Source organism: Bos grunniens, chromosome 12 (assembly GCF_055505025.1).
Source record: "Bos grunniens cultivar Pamir isolate PY7600 chromosome 12, Bosgru_T2T1.0, whole genome shotgun sequence".
Taxonomy (NCBI): domain Eukaryota; kingdom Metazoa; phylum Chordata; class Mammalia; order Artiodactyla; family Bovidae; genus Bos; species Bos grunniens.
In genome coordinates, this window is record NC_141176.1 from 80663574 (window position 1) to 80681137 (window position 17564).

Genomic DNA, 17564 nt, shown 5'->3' on the forward strand with positions numbered 1-17564 from the left:
CGCCTGGGGCTGTTTGTTTGTTCTGAAAGCAGATGGAAGGTAGACTTGTGCAGAGGCCGGGGAGCTGCGGCCAAGGAGCCACCTCTCCAACAGAAACAGTACTGCTTGGTCACCTCTTCTCTTGGGCTCTTCTATCTCAGAATATCCGGTTCCTTAAAATAAAGCACGGCCAATATTTTCCACCAAAGGATCAGAGCCAGAGAAGTTAACTTACAGAACAAAAACAGAAGAAAATTAATAACTGTACATGGAACATTGACGGGGGGTTGGGGGAGGAACAGAACAAGAGATGTAAAAGCCCGAGGAATGTTATCCTTCTCATTTAAGGAGAACTAATGCAGATTATTGAAGAAGGAGATGGCAACTCATTCTCGTATTCTTGCCTGGGAAATCCCATGGACAAAGGAGCCTGGTGGGCTACAGTCCATGAGGTCACAAAGAATCGGACACAATGTACTGAATAGATCACTATCACCACCAATGGGTATTATTACTGTACCTGCTGTTGTTCATCACTAACTCTGCATATAGGTTAAACAAGCTGCTGCCGCTGCTGCCAAGTCGCTTCAGTCGTGTCCAACTCTGTGCGACCCCATGGACTGCAGCCTACCAGGCTTCTCTGTCCATGGGATTCTCCAGGCAAGAACACTGGAGTGGGTTGCCATTTCCTTCTCCAAAGGTTAAACAAGCAGGGTGACAATATACAGCCTTGATGTACTTTTTTCCCAGTTTGGAACCAGTCCATTGTTCCATGTCTGGTTCTAACTGTTGCTTCTTGACCTGCATACAGGTTTCTCAGGAGACAGGTTAGGTAGTCTGGTATTCCCAAATCTTTAAGAATTTTCCACAGTTTGTTGTGATGAATCACAGTCAAAATCTTTAACATAGCCAGTGAAGCAGAAGTAGATGTTTTTCTGGAATTCCCTTGCTTTTTCTATGATGCAACAGATGTTGGCAAGTTGATTACTGCACTATTTATTAGTAATTGTATACAGAACAGTAGAAAGTGGTTGATTTGATAGAAAAGTTTAATAAAGAGAAGGTATTAATAATTGTGCATTTTTTCATTTATTCATTAGTAGTACTAGATTTCCCACAAAGAATGACACTTGGCTTGTCTTATTGGGACTTCCCTGGTGGCTCAGAGGTTAAAGCGTCTGCCTCCAATACAGGAGACCCAGGTTCAATCCCTGGGTCAGGAAGATCCCCTGGAGAAGGAAATGGTAACCCACTCCAGTATTCTTGCCTGGAGAATCCCATGGATGGAGAAGCCTGGTAGGCTACAGTCCACGGGATCACAAAGAGTCGGACATGACTGAGTGACTTCACTTCACTTCACTTGGTCTTATTGAAATAATATATTCACCTCTGATTTCTCAACTGTATATAGAATCTTCACGTGCTGAATGCAAGGGCTTTGGCTCTAGCCCCTTGAAAACAATTCCCACCACAGTGATATCTTTGAAGGTGTTTAGAACTGCTATGAAAAAAAGTATGATACACATTTCATGTCCAGGTAGAAGCTTCTGGAGACAATGTCTGCTTCCGCACAATGAGCAGCGCCCCCTGCCAAACCGTGATGAGCGTGTGGAATGCTAAGACGTGAGCTTTGTTGCTCCGAGCACCAGAGCTTTGGCGGACGCTTGTTACTGCACTGTAACTTGGTCTAGCCTGACTGATGCTGAAGAAACAGGTGAGAGAACGCCAAACACAAACCCAGTCGGAAGAAAAGTGAAAGATTTAGAGATGGAGAAAAAAGGAGGGGGAAAGGAGAGAGAAAGGAAGACATGGAGAAAAGAAGGTCACGGAAGGAAGTTCAAGAGAGAAAAGAACGACCTGAGGATTTCAAGAATAAAGAGACGGATAAAAGTGACAAAGGGAAAAGAAGCAGGTATGGGAAGGTGTGGCGGTCCAGGTGAAGGCGTGGCGGTCCAGGTGAAGGTGTGGCGGCCCAGAATACCTGGAGTGATGCTTGCCATTCGAAAGTAAGTGTATGGACCTTGATACTAACTATGCATTTTGCTTTATTTCAAAAATGATTGTTAGCTAATATCCCCTGGGTTACGCTTCAACCTGTAAAACATATGGACATTGGATGGTGTTTGAAACTGGACAGTCCAGCTTTATTAGGAAATAGTAGTTTATTGCAAAAAAAAGAACTTGATGAATCACCTAGTTCTGAGCTGTTTAGATGCTCTGATGGGCTTTAAGACCTCTGCATGGCTGTCTCAGGTGCTGCTACCTGAAACAAGGCAAAGCAGCCAAGCAATTGATATAGCTTGTTTTCCACCAGAGCAGGTACATTTTGATCTGATGTGTATAGCAGGCTTACATATGAGATTTTATTTGAAGAAAGCATTCTCATTTTAAAAGACAAAGTTTTCAAAAATATATCCTGGCCAAAATATCACAGCATTTTGCCCAGTATTCCACCCAGCATCATGTATAACATGAACTTTTCATTCAGAACGAAAGGAGGTTTGCAGTTTAAGAATATGACTTATTAATAGAATGTTGTGGGCTAGAGATCTCACTTAATCAGGGGGCCTTCAGAACAGCCAGTGGATGATGAAAGACCTACTGAGAGGACTCTATGGAGGGAGCACCCTTTATGCTGTGGGGATGACTGGAACAGGAAATTGCCTGAAACTCTGACTTTACAGAAAGCCTTTTCCCTGTTCAGAATCCCAAGCCACATTCTAGCATTTTTTTTTAGCATGCATGGCTAATCTTCCCTCCTACCCAAAGCCAGGAATGACTGCCAGGGATGTCCAGGACATATTTTGCTCCCAGGGGACCATGGCCCAACAGTCACCCAACATTCAGAGGGGTTATTGACTGAGGGGATGAGGTGCAGGAGATGAAAATGAAACCTTAGAGGCCACTTCCGGTTTGGATAAGAAAGCCAAGGAAACCCACAATGGCCATCTCTCAGTTGAAAGGCCACCCTTGGGTCTATTGCAGGACTGTGAGGGGCATGGGGTTCTCGCTGTTCTGTGCACCACGGTAGATCCCTACTTGTTTGGATAATTTGGTAAAAAGGAGGTAGAAGGCAGCAACATCTGGAGGAGGGTGTTGGACGCTAGATTATAGGGGAAGGGAACGTCCTGGCAGTTGTGCAAACAGGGGCAGAGAGAAGAGCAGCATCTGGAAATCTGAAAAGTTAAATGAGCTACTATGGTTGACTCTTTGGCTCCTTGGGTTGCTCGAAAAGTAGGCACGTTGCATGAAGCGTGAGAAATGCCTTGTGGTACTTCTCATGCTGACTGCACTATCCATTCACTTCATGTTATTCCAGACTGAGATCCTTGCAGGAGTGTTTTTCATCTGTGGATTGGTGAGATTTCTAAATTCAGAATGTATGAAGGTGATTGGAGCTGTGTTTATATAATGCACGTTCACATTGGCGGTTGTCCGCTGTTCTATTTCCATAATCATGCCTCCTTGTTCAGTGCTGTAACTGGCTGAGAGTAAAGCAATAGCCCACCGGTGGCTGGGAATGGTCCCACAAGGACAATCGAGAATGATTTTTTTCCCCACTAACTAAAGAAATGTTCATAGGTACCCCATTCTATAGCTTGCAAATGAAATAGGCCATTTCTCACATAGGTTAGCGTTTAGGAGCTGTTTGGTACTGTAAAAAATATAATGGAGCCAATGAAAACTAGAGCTTTCTCTGCCCTTCATATCTAGAGAGAAAAGAAATAGCACTGAAATCAACATCCGTTTGGGTACCCAGGGAAGGGTGGCAAAGATGGTTTCATCTGACTCCAGGACATGGTTTTCAAGAGAAACAAGAAGAAATCATGGTTTGAGGACTTGGTCTGTAGACTCATGGGAACCAGTAGAGGTGCCTGAGCAGACTCCAGCATTAAGAGGCAGAGATACGAAGATGCCTAGTGCAGGGAGCGGGAGGGGAGGGCAAACAGAGCCCTGAAGGCACTCTGGCTCTGGGCCGCGACAGGAGAGAACTAGAAAAGAGGAAGATATGACTGCAAGCCAGGCATGGGTCAAGGCTCTGGTCAGTCTAAACTTGTCTGTGCAAACCTGACCTTGGAAAGAATAGGAGTCGGCATGATTGAGAAGCAGAGATGCTGAACTTTAGTTCCAAGGAAAACAATAACGATGCAGACTGTCCCTGTAAACATATTCATTCACTGACAATGTTCATTGGAGAATTGGTGAAGAAAAAAAATTTTTTTGTTGGAGCCTTGCTGTATCATTTGAAAAGTTTCTAATGTTTCACAGCTGAGACAATTCTGCTTGTGGAACGCGGGGAGGAAAATCTCGGTATTCAGGTCCTGTTCTCTCAGTTGGTAAAGCCCAAAGAACTATTAAAATAAACCACAGGCACAAACCATTACATATTTGTCAAAACCTATAGAATGTAGAACAAAGAGCAAAAGTGAAGCCTGAGGTAAACCACAGACTTCGGCTAATTTTGAGGTGTCAGCGTCCGTTCGTCAATTGTAACAAACCTCCACTCTGGTGGGGGATGTTGACAATGGGGAAGGATATGCAAGTGAGCGGCAGGGGATCTACAGATATTAATCTACAGATTATTATACAGATAATCTCTGTATCTTCAGTTCAATATTACTGTGAATATAAAATAGCTGTAAAATTAAATCAATTTTAAAAGAAGAAGAAAAATCTATGATCCTAAAAGGAAAGTGAAAAATGAAAGTGAAAGTTGCTCAGTCATGTCCGACTCTTTGCCACCCCATGGACTGTATAGTCCATGAAATTCTCCAGGCCAGAATACTAGAGTGGGTAGCATTTCCCTTCTCCAGGGGATCTTCCCAACCCAGGGATTGAACCCAGGTCTCCTGCATTGCAGGCGGATTCTTTACCAGCTGAACTATAAGGGAAGCCCATCCTACAAGGAGGCAGCATCATAAAAGATATAGATCAAGATTACTTTATAATTTACTATCCTCCATGGAAAACTTCAAGATTTTTTTGCTAATGTATATGCCATATACCTGATATGTTTAGAGTTAATGGGGGTCTTGCATAGGATGTGATGAAATCCAAAGTGACTTTGTGTACTGATAATCACTATTATTAAAAGTGCTGATTAGTTTCATTCTTCTTAGAAACACATATGCAGTCAGGTGTGGTCTAACACACACACACACACACACACACACACACACAGAGGAAGCTTCGTGATTCAAAACAAATTAAAAATGCCTAGAGAAGAGCGAAGACCCAAACCCAGCTTTAAACCTGGGAACTTTCCACACGATTGTTTGCTGTGTGTGTAGATTTGAAGGAACAGGTCTGTGCTCAAGCCAAGACACACCGTTGCTGAGGCCGTTTATCTTGGAGATGCAGACCCTGGGCTTTGAACTGTGTGAGTGTAAAACTGGGGGCAGAGAAAGTAATGAGGTCAAGACGCAGCCCTGGCAGGCAGGGGGAGAATGTGATATTAAGCTTCCTGTGGTACCTTCTCACTAGTGATTAAATGAGGACCTGTTCGTGCTCTGGATGGATGTTTAATGCCTTAAGTTAAGTGAAATGTTCCTGGAGATAAATCTGCTTTGGGATATGATCTGAATAGTCAGTAAATATTTAAGGTCAACTCTGCATCTTCCTCGGAGCTTCCCTGGTGGCTCAGCCAGTACAGAATCCATCTGCAATACAGGAGACCCCAGTTCGATTCCTGGGTTGGGAAGATCCTCTGGAGAAGGGATAGGCTTCCTCCAGTATTCTTGGGCTTCTCTGATGGCTCAGACAGTAAAGAATCCACCTGCGATGAGAGAGACCTGGGTTCGATCCCTGGGTTGGGAAGATCCCCTAGAGGAGGGCATGGCAACTCACTCCAGTATTCTTGCCTGGAGAATCCCCATGGACAGAGAAACTTGACGAACTACAGTCTATGGGGTCACAAAGAATCAGACACGACTGAGTGGCTAAGCACAGCACAGCCCTGCGCATTCCTCAGGTTTACTAAGTCATTCTCCGCTTTTCCAGAGAGCAGCCTGGCAGTTCCCAAGAGACGAGATGCTGCTCCTTGATCCATACCTTCAAAAGCAGCCGCCCAGGAAGAACTCTCAACAGGTTGGGGGTAGACACGCTACCCATAAGAACAACCCAGAATAGCAAACATTGAGGGAGCTTGTGAGCCAGCCTGGGGGCTACTGCTTTTCACCTACTCCTTCAAGTAACCTCCCCGGATACTTATTATTACTTCATTTTCCAGAAGACGGCATTTAGCAAAAGACAGTTGCACAAAAACAAATGCCTAGACACTGGTGGGACAGAGGTTAAGACCCCCATATTTCAAACTCCGAATGCGTGGACTTATATAATAGACTCCTTTACTCCTCCATGGCATCACATGTTCCAATAAAATCATTTATCAACTGCCTTCCCACATTTGAAAGCTAAATCTTAAGGAGACAGATACCTGGATCCTTTTCCCTCGTGGCTCAGCAGGAAAGTTGCTCTCTCAGATGTGAAGTCAGGAAGTTCATGAAAATGACTGGCCATGGCTGCAGCCACCATGTCCCACACCAATCACCAGGCACAAGGTCCCCCAGGTGCTTTGGAGCATGTTTTCAATTGTATTTCCATGCTGGGTGGTTGCCTGCTGTCACAGGAGTGGGTTTTTTTGTCTCCCAGATTGTTGCCCATCTTGCAACCAAAAGTGGAAAAGTTTTTCAATCCACAGTCATCAGCCACCCTACATGCACCACTGTTCCGTCCACCAGGCACAGAAGGAAGGCAGCCAGCAAGGCTTTATCCTTGTCCGGCACACGTTTTTGTTCAGTAATCTGCCCAGAAACGCCTTTTGTTCTCCAGAGTTATTCACGCTGAGATGTCTCCTTACCTCACGGAGCTGAAAACCTGAATTTAACAAGATGAATGGTGTGAACCTTCAGACTGCATGGAATGGGGGCAAGATTAGTTATTTCTCAATTGCCGAATAAATTCTAACCAATTTACAGGCCGACAGGTAATGGCTCAAATCCACGGGATCTCTTCAGGTTGCCCTGGTACTTGGAAACTTTTCCAGGAGAAAATATGTATGTGTTTTACAAAGACCAGTAAGAGGAGGTTTTCAGAAAGTCAGAATTGCTAAGTTTGTAGCAGTTGGCCAAGCCCTGAAGAGCATCAAGCAAGGACTTAACAAATACTCCATCATCACTTTATGTGGTTCTGCCCTGCCCCAAATGATTCTGACCTGCATATTATTACCTGGAGCCCAAGGAAGGCTGCCTTGGTACTACTGGGGTTGCCCAGGGTCCTGAGAGGTACTTCTGGGTGATCTCAAGGTAGGAGGAGTGTTTCTGAGCCTCTCTGACATTCAGCCTGCCCCTAACACACCATAGACGTTTCAGCTCAACTTTGGGATTAAAAAAAAAAAAAGGCGGATTGAGCTTGCCTTTATTTTACCCCTCCCTCAAACCACTAAACAGACCACAAAAGGTTTTTTAAAAAAAAGATGGCTCAGACGGTAAAGCATCTGTCTGCAATGCTGGATACCGAGGTTCGATTCCTGGGTCGGGAAGATACCCCCGGAGAAGGAAATGGAAACCCACTCCAGTACTCTTGCCTGGAAAATCCCATGGACAGAGGAGCCTGGTGGGGGTGCAAAGAGTCAGACACAACTGAGCAACTTTACTTTCATAAACCCTCAACAAAGAGGAAAATAACAGAAACCTAACTTTGAGCGTTGGAAAACAGATGGGTGAATGGCCACTGACTTGGCAGTTCTGAGAAAGCTGAAACCTCAGCCAGCAGCAGGTAAAGACAAGAAGTAACCTGGCTGTGCTTCTGAAACCCATGCATGGGGGTGCCTGTCCTTTTCAAAGTGCATGTGAAGAGAGGGTGGAAAACAGGAGAAAGTGTGAAAGTGAAAGAAAGTGTTAGTCGCTCAGTCATGTTCCACTGTTTTACAACCCCATGGGCTATATAGCCTTCCAGGCTCCTCTGTCCATGGGATTCTCCAGGCAAGAATATTGGAGTGCATTTCCATTCCCTTCTCCAGGGGATCTTCCTGACCCAGGGATCGAACCTGGGTCTCCTACACTGCAGGCAAATTCTTTACTGTCTGAGCCACCAGGGAAGCCTGGAAAACAGGGGTGGTTTGAAAATCTGACAGCCAGATTGATACTGGATTTCTGCTCTCTCTCCCACTCACGCTTCTTACCCCCAGCCCTGGCAGGAGACTAAAGGTGTATTTTTAGAGGGGTAAACCAGAGGAGTTCTGGCACAGGGAAAGATCAGACACAGCTAGGGGCAGGCTTAGCCTGCTCCATGGAGCTCTGGTTAACAATCAGCTCAGGGTTGGGGTGGCGGGGGTGGTGCAGAGACACGATTTGTTATCACCGCCAACTTCAGAGGTAGAAAATACTAGCACCCAAACTAGTTTCAAGCAAACAACATAACATCTGTGATTATGGAATAGGAAAAGATGCCTATGATCGGCTTTCTGTGAACTGGGCCAAGCCGGCTCCAGCACCACCGAGAATGCCCTCCAGGTGATAACATGGAGGTCAGAATCTTTGGCACGAGGCAGAACCACTTGCAGTGAGGGTGGAGCTACCAGTATTTATTAAGGACTTCTGTGATGCTTTCAGGGCTTGCCCAACTAACTGCTACAATGGTGGTGTCTGTTGCTCAAAAGTGGAATCTTACACATCAAACTGTGAAATAAGCTCTACCTTCATCCCCGTTACTATTTGATGCCTGTATTCAGGCAGTCAGGATAACGCCTTATGGACAGTATATTGGAAGTTTTTCCCTTGGAGAATCTAACTAGCTGGTGAGAGGTAACATGGACCTGAAAATCTTTACAGCCATCAGTGCCCCCCAGGAAATGACCAACCAGGTTGCTCAATAAAGAATTTCATCTGATAGCAAGCTACCTCTGCAAAAGTTTCCAAAGGCACTTTATAGACCCACTCATGTGTAAGCAGCTAGTGAAAGATGACCCTTTGCATTGGGAAACATGTTGACTTGAAAGACAGAAGTGATAAAAAGAAAAAGAAAAAAACTTGGAATAAAAGAAGACAATGTAGAAAGAAGAACACTTCAAAAAGATTGAGATGGATTACAACATTCATGAAACAAGAAAAGGGAGCCATGGACAGAGGAGCCTGGCGGGCTACAGTCCACGGGTCACAAAGAGTCAAACTCGACTGGGCAACTAACACTTTCACTTCACTAACTTTGGAGGAGGAAGGACAGAGTTAGTGAGGAGGAAGAAGAGGAGGAAGACAGAGGCTCTGGAAGGATGTCTCAGAAAAGAACCGGTGACTTACCAAACGTGTGTTGAAAAGGAGACTGACATTTATGCTAAAGAGTTTAAGGATTAATCAGTAATAGGTACCTAAAAAATTAAGCAAGCCCCCACAATCAGTCAAAATAATTACTATCTCAGCAGACACAAAAATGAGTAAAGGAAAGGAAATGGAATAGTTCACTACCCAACACAGTTGTGAATAGTGTTCTCCAAACGTACAGCAACAAAAAAGACCATATACAGATACAAATCAACGTTGCAATACAATTGTATAAGAAAAATATTGGGTGAGACTTTGCCGGTGGTCCAGCAGTGAAGACTTTGCCTTCCAATGCAGCAGGTGGAGGTTCAATCCCTGGGCTGGAAGCTAAGATCCCACATGCCTCTTGGCCAAAAAACCAAAGCAAAAAACAGAAGCAATGGTGTAACAAATTCAATAAAGACTTTAAAAATGATCCACATCAAAAAAATCTTTATAGAAAAAAAAAAAGAATATCAGGAGGGTGGGTCTGTGTGTATACGCACTGAAGGTGAGGGTCTATAAAATCAAAATTCTAGTCATCTACTGAGAACTAAAAAAGTGACAGAAACTGTATGGGCACATTATTTAGATAAATATAAGTATAATCAAAAGAAACAATCAAATAGAAGTAGTTTAAAGTTAAAGTAGTTGAGAGGCAGGTGAAAGAGGCTACTGGGTTTTTAAAATGAGCCTTGTAGAAAAAAATTTAATTCTAATCCCGTGTACACAGATAATTTTGGATTCAACAATAAATGTAAGACAAGAAAGAAAGTGATTATATTTAGAGAAAATAAAACCTTTAATAAGACTAGAACTATCTGTGACTACCTGAATATTCTCTGAATGATCAGAACAAAGGATAGTGTATACTCCGAGCAGAGGTACACCATGATATATTACCCCCAATCCTAGAGGTCTGATGTCCATTCACAAAGGGCTGACAACAAAGTGGCCGATGACTTGACCATGGCCACTTACCACAAGATTTCCTAGTGCCTGAAAAACTTGCCAATATGCTGGCTTTCAATAAATTGTGCCCATAAATTTCTCCCATACATTATGACTACCCTTTGACATACTTCTATGTAGAAGAGACCTGCTGCTGCTGCTGCTAAGTCACTTCAGTCGTGTCTGACTCTGTGCGACCCCATAGACGGCAGCCCACCAGGCTCCACCGTCCCTGGAATTCTCCAGGCAAGAACACTGGAGTGGGTTGCCATTTCCTTCTCCAATGAGTGAAAGTGAAAAGTGAAAGTGAAGTTACTCAGTCGTGTCCGACTTTTCGCGACCCCATGGACTGCAGCCTACCAGGCTCCTCCGCCCATGGGATTTTCCAGGCAAGAGTACTGGAGTGGGGTGCCATTGCCTTCTCCGAGAAGAGACCTAACCAGACTCTAATGATTAATTTCTGTATCTGCCTCCTTCACTAGATGTTGACTCTGTAAATTCACTTTCCCACATTAAATATTTTTGGAGGACAAATACTCTGTGCCAGACTATACAGTGTACTTGGGAATCAAAAGCATTTTTTCCTTCTTTCTTTCATTCAATATTTGTATCTAATATGTCTCAAAGCTGGAGAAACTTGATTAGTGAACAGGTAGAATTTCTTCCTACTAGACCCATAGTCATAAAAGGGAACTAGATATGTACTTTAAAAAAAAATATATAGACAAGAGATGGACCAACCTTCTCTTTCTCATAAGAATCTTGGATAAAGTTTTTAGTTTTCACAAAAGGATTTTAACCCTACTTTTCACCAAGTTGCGTTTTTAAGCATATGGATTACCATCAGCAGTGCAAAAGAGAGAGTGATTAAATCTGTCTGGAAGTAGCAGAGAAGGCAGTGTAGAAGAGAAGAGAAGTGTGTTTTGTTCTGCTTTTATCCCTAATGCCTAGCACAGTACTTGTCACATGATTGTTACTGCATTAATGCTTCTTGAATGAATAAATGGCGGATGGATAGATGAATGGATAAGCAGATTCATTTGAAATTCACTTTGGCTTATTACAAAGATGATTCTAAGAGTAGACAGACCATACATCAGAGACTGTGTAAATGTTAATAGATAGTGTTGATTCCAAAAAAGGAATCCTTTGGGTAGGTCTGATTCTGTGGCTTCTCTTACAGTCAGGACATGAATATTCCAGCCCTTTCAGCTTCCTTAAGTACAAAGTTGAGATGAGCCTAGGCTCACAGGGGCCATACTCTTTTAAAGGGCTCATTTTCAGAGTTCCTTCTTTCCTTGGCTTAGATTTTGGGGAACCATGGGACTAATTACACCCATGGACTTCAGGATATTTTTTAGCTATTTTTATTTGAGTCAGAGACACGTTTTCCATGCTCTCATTCCAAGTTGTTCTCTTTAGCAATGGTTAATATATGTATTTTTAGATCCAGGTTTTAAATAACTTTTCTGTCTAAAATCGAGTTCTGTTCCTCTCATTCTCACCCTGTCTAAATCCAAAGACTTTATATTTGCTAGAAAGGAAGTTACTTTCTTACGTTTCAAAGACAGTATAGCTGTTTGGGGACAAATCTCTGTAACAAGAACTCTGGAGTGAAAGAACCTTCTGGAATTAAGCAGTTGTCTCTCAAGCCAATTGTGTAATTTAAGGTGAGTCGTAAGGAAATTCCAAATTGCCTTTATCTCACCTTGCTAAGCTCGATACTTCCATCCTTGCTGCCATAGGCAGGAAGAACACCCTGAATAAATCTCAGATTGTTTTTCACTGAAAGGAATCATTGCTTCAAGGTAAGAATAAATGTAGGTCCACCGAAACAGGATGAGTTCTGCTTACGAGAAGTCTTAAAGAGCAGTCATTTTTTTTGTTTCTGTCTAACTGCATTTAGTTTGCATTTAATTGCTGTTTGGAAACAGTGTGGAAAATGAAGCAGCACTAACTTCAGTGGCTTGATTGTGAGGCACCTAAACGCACATAGAGAGACAGACAAAATTAGGTGGGTGAGCCCGTAAACATGCTTAAAAGGTCTACGGCCAACTGTAAAGGCATCTTTTGAAGATTAAAATTACTGGCTCCATCAGTTCTCTTTTGGATCCCTGCACTAAGCTCTCTTGGCTTTGTAGGTGAGTAACTCGGGGCAGCATTTGGGCCATTTTATTTATGGAATGTAATTTATGAGGCAATAATAAACCATTTAAGCCTGTTCTCAGCTCCCATTTATTCTCTGAGCGCGGAAGTACTTTTCCACTTGCTCTCAGATGGGTGCTGTTAAGCTGCACAACCCCAGTTGGCCAACACCCACTGCCTGCAGTGCTCATGCTCTCTCCAGCCTGGGTGGTTGCCCCTCTGCTTCATTAGAGCTGAGCTAACCGTATTTATTGGCATCGGCTTTTCATTCTCAAGGATAAACACCTTGGAATGAGAATCAGGAATCTGGGCTTTCCAGACTTGCTCTTAATAGCTTGGATGCAGCCAAAGATCAGCTTCACGGCTTGCCGAAGAGGGACTTATTTCATTTCACTCAATAACTGTTTACTTCTTTAAAACCTTATTGCTTCTGACACCATCATTGAGGCAAAAGTGAAAAGAAGCAATTTGCACTTAATTTTTCAACGAAGATGGAGAATGCCATGCAAAGTCATGTCTGAGGTTGAAGGTGGGGTTTTCTGTGGTTGGTGGGAAAATGCTGGTTAGTCCTCGATGAGTGAAGGGCAATCTGTAGACAACATCACCGGGAAGATTTTAGAAATAAGGGATCTCAATCCCTCTGTCTACTTTATAACAAAATCCCCAGGTGATTCACACATACAACAGAGTTTGAGAAGCACTGGTTAGGATGTTGATTTTCACTGAAGCCAAGGCAGACTAATTCCAATCGCATTGGGTGTTGAAAGGAAAATTAATCCAGTTGGACTTCATATGTATTGTTATTTAAGAACCTAGAATCTTTTTTTGCCCACACACCTCTAGAGACTTCATATTTGGCTCTGTTCTCATGGCTTGTCTATTATAATCATCTTCTTGACTCCTTTTGCAGCTAAGTTGAATCTCACCATAGAGGGTGAAGGTAGTCTTTGGGTGGGTTCCGTGCCAGTTGATGGACTTTAAGGCTGGAAATTCCCAGAGGAGGCTGGAACTTTCAAATACTCTAGAGACTTCCTCTTACCTTAGTTTCAATAGCATCCTTGTTGTTGTCGTTCAATCGCTCAATCAAGTCTGAGTCTTTGCGACTCCATGAACTGCAGCACGCCAGTCTTCCCTGTCCTTAACTATCTCCTGGAGTTTGCTCAAACTCATGTCCATTGTGTCAATGATGCCACCCAACCATCCTCTGTCACCCCCTTCTCCTCCTGCCTTCAATCTTTCCCAGCATCAGGGTCTTTTCCAATGAGTCAGCTCTTCACATTAGGTAGCCAAAGTATTTGAGTTTCAGCTTCAGCATCTGTCCTTCCAATGAATATTCAGGGTTAATGTCCTTTAGGATTGACTGGTTTGATGACATCCTAGATTCTAAAAATTTCAGGCAAAACCTGTATAACTAATTATGAGTTTTCATTATAATTAACATTGTACCTATAATATTTTTTATTGAATGAACCAATAAGCTTAGGAATTACCATGAAAATATCTAAAATATGCATTTATAATAGAATAGCACATTTGAGATGGCTGTGAATTCTGTCATTACATTGACAGGATATAAACATACCTGTTAGAACTTAATAGCAGTAAATGAACAACTGGGAACTCAATAGCAGTAGATGAACAAGAGCTTGCCATGTCTTTAGTTGCCCCAGGCTATGAAAATTACTTGGAACTTGGAGACACATTGCATTGTTTAGGATCCATTTTTTAAAGGTCTTTATTGAATATGTTATGTTTTGGTTTTGTGGCTTGGAGGCATGTGAAATCTTAGCTCACCAACCAGGGATCGAACCCATACCACCCTACATAAAAAAAGTAAAGTTTTAACTACTGGACCACCAGGGAAGTCTCTAGGATCCATTTTTTTAAATATATTGAGAGTGACCTTTTAAAAGATAAAAGCTCTATATTTTAATACAGCGACACAGGGTCTGGGGAGTGCACCCAATTGAGATCTATTCCTCCTCCCTTTGCATGTACTGCACACTCTCAGGAACCACCCCCACCAAGCCAACTCTAAGAATAAATAGTGTGGTGGGAGAACAAGAAGCAGAATGCTTACTGGGCTCCAACCTTGAATACGTTTGAGATGGAAGCAGTGGCTCGTATACAAGAATTCCTGCATAGATAGAGGATGCTCCTGTGTAGAGAGATGAATGTATTTTCTATTGAACACCTGTTACTCTTTAAAATACATGTGTGCATTCATATGCATAAGTTTCTTTGTCTTACAACAGCAGTTCCTGCTGCAGGAGGCTTGAGGAAATTGTGAGACGATGAAGGGCAGGTCCTAGAACACGACTATGGATGGGTATCTGGCGGTGCTCCTCACTCTTGTTTCACCATCGTCAGGAGGAAGTCAGGACAGTCACCAAAGAAGGAAAAGGAGATTGTGCTGCAACCCCACCTCTCCCTGCCGGCTCAGATGGGATGGAGTGAATTGACTCATCTTTGGAATTTACTCATCTTTGCATATCTCTCAAGAGTGTAAACCAGTGCGGTTACATTTTTTTTTTTTTCTGATTATCTTTAATGTCTAACAGAAAACAGGTTTGTTCTTCATACCTAGTCAAGGCTTTTAGGTTTTATGAAGTTTTAGATTGTATGAGATGATAGGAGAGGCAGGGCATTTAAGGAAAGATGGGAAGGACCACAAGTCTTGAGAAGTTTGGGCTTCCTAGGAGGGGAGATTCAGATGTTCAGGGGAAGAGGAAGTAACATCACAGAAGATCATTTCTTTTGCCAGCCTGAGCATGATGAGCCCACTGTCAGCTGCAGAACAATCAGATTTGTAGACTACTACCACCACCAACAACCACACAATGACAACAACTACAGCCAAGAAATGTGCTCTGTCTTGACAAACTGGAAGAGAAATAAGGTATCAAGCCGAAAGAGCATTGCATAACAGGGCAAGCTTGCCAGCCAACAGTTTTCCTGAGCCGGCCCCACCCTCCCTTTCCACCTCCAGGCTGTAACTTCTGCGGGCAGATTTAAGAGGACAGAGGTCCAGATACCAGGTACTTAAATTTGTAAATTACAAAGTGCAGTCCCTGGCTAAATGGCAGCCTCACCATTTGGAAGCTTGAGAGGAACACAGGACATGGCTGCTTGCAGGGGGACAGGCTGGAAGCCTGTCTGGGTCCAGGGCTCCTTGGGGAAAGCAGACTCACCAGATCCCAGAAGGGTTGACCTGCCCAACTCTGTGGGTGCCAGGCTGAGCAGGTACTCCTTCTCCACACCTCATGCTTCTGACTCGTGATCCCAATTAGGCAGTTCTGAGCACCCCTGAAAACTTTCCCATCTGAGCAGGAGGGAGAAGGCAGTTGCAGTTATAAGATGAGCCCAATTTGCCTAAACACCCGCCTGGGTGATTAGTGTAGCCAGCTTAAGACAAAAGTACTCCCTCTCTCTGGTCCCCATGGGCAGAAGCCGGGGTCGTCTCCTCCCGCTGCCTGCACTCCCCACTCTCATCAACCACCCCCATCCTCTGGCCTGGGGGGCCCAGGTGTCTTCCGGTTCTAGTTCCCCAAGTTCATTCCTATTTGCTCAGCTGGCCAATGACTTGCAAAGAATTTCTTTTGGACTGAGTGGGAAGTGCCTGTGTTGCAGTGTTTCATATACGCAGGGATGCTGAAGGGTGGGACCCGGTGCTGGGCTATCTTGCCCAGGTTTAAGGTGGCCCTCTGGCCCCATTGCCAACACTGAACCACATTTTGCTAATAGTGTTACCTTTGCCTGAAATGCCTATTAGCACTACCGCACACACACACACCATTTCTTCTGTCTTGGCAACTCCTGCTCATCCATCAGGACCGAGATCTCTTTTTATCCTCTTTCTTTAAGGAAGGAGCTATTGAAGCCCTGATCCTCAGTACTTGAGAATGTGACTCTTCTTGGAAACAGGGTCATTGCAGACGTAATTAGTTAAGATAAGGTCCTATGAGACTAGTGTGAGGCCCTAATCCAGGGCTTCCCGGGTGGCACAGTTGGTAAAGAATCTACCTGCCAATTCAGGAGACACAAGAGATGTGGATTTGATCCTGAGGTTGAGAAGGTCCCCTGAAGAAGGAAATGGCAACCCGGTCCAGTGTTCTTGCCTGGGAAATCCCATGGACAGAGGAGCCTGGTGGGATATAGTCCACAGGGTCGCAAAGAGTCAGACAGGACTTTATGACCAGCATCCATATAAGAGAGTTCACCAGAAACTATCACAACATTGTTAATCAGCTATACCCCAGTACAAAATAAAAACTCCAAAAGAAAAAAAAATCTTATAGGCAAAAAATATGTATATACACATAAAATAATTTAAAATGTAATAAAATAGTGCCACTTGGGAAATCTAGGTGAAGAGCATGTGGGATATATTGTTATTTTTCTGTAAGTCTGAAATTATAGTAAAAAAAAAATGATGTTATGAAGTGCGTGCATGCTAAGTGCTTCGGTCGTGTCTGACTCATTGCAACCCTATGGATAGTAGCCTGCCAGGCTCCTCTGTCCATGGGATTCTCCAGGCAGGAATACTGGAGTCGGTTGCCATGCCCTCCTCCAGGGGATCTTCCCAACCCAGAGATGGAACCCACGTCTCTTACGTCTCCTGCATGGGCAGGCGGGTTCTTTACCACTAGTGCTGCCTGGGAAGCTCTGTTGTAAGAAGAGAGAGACACAAATAGACACAGAGAAAAGAGAATCCTTGTGAAGATACAGACACACAGAGGAAAGATGGCCCAGTGACCATGGAGACAGAGATAGCCAAGGCAGGCCAAGGACGGCTGGCAACACCAGAGAAAGGCATGGAACGCATTTTCCTCCAGAGCCTTCAGAGAGAGTGCGGTCCTGCTGATACCTTGATCTCAGGCTTCCAGCCCCAGGACTGTAGGAGGTTACATTTCAATTATTTTAAGCCACATAGTGTGCAATACATTTTATAACAGTTTTTTGTTTGTTTGTTTGTTTGTTTGTTTGAAACATACAGAGATCATCCTCAAAATGCCAGGCACAGCTTTCTGGTGCTCCCTAAATGGGCACCTACTTCACTAAGGCACCAATCATATTAGTGTGGTTAGGATTTTCATGCCTAACTCATGATTCCTTTAAGTGCTGCTAACCTGCCATATCGGAGAAGGCAATGGCACCCACTCTAGTACTCTTGCCTGGAAAATCCCATGGACG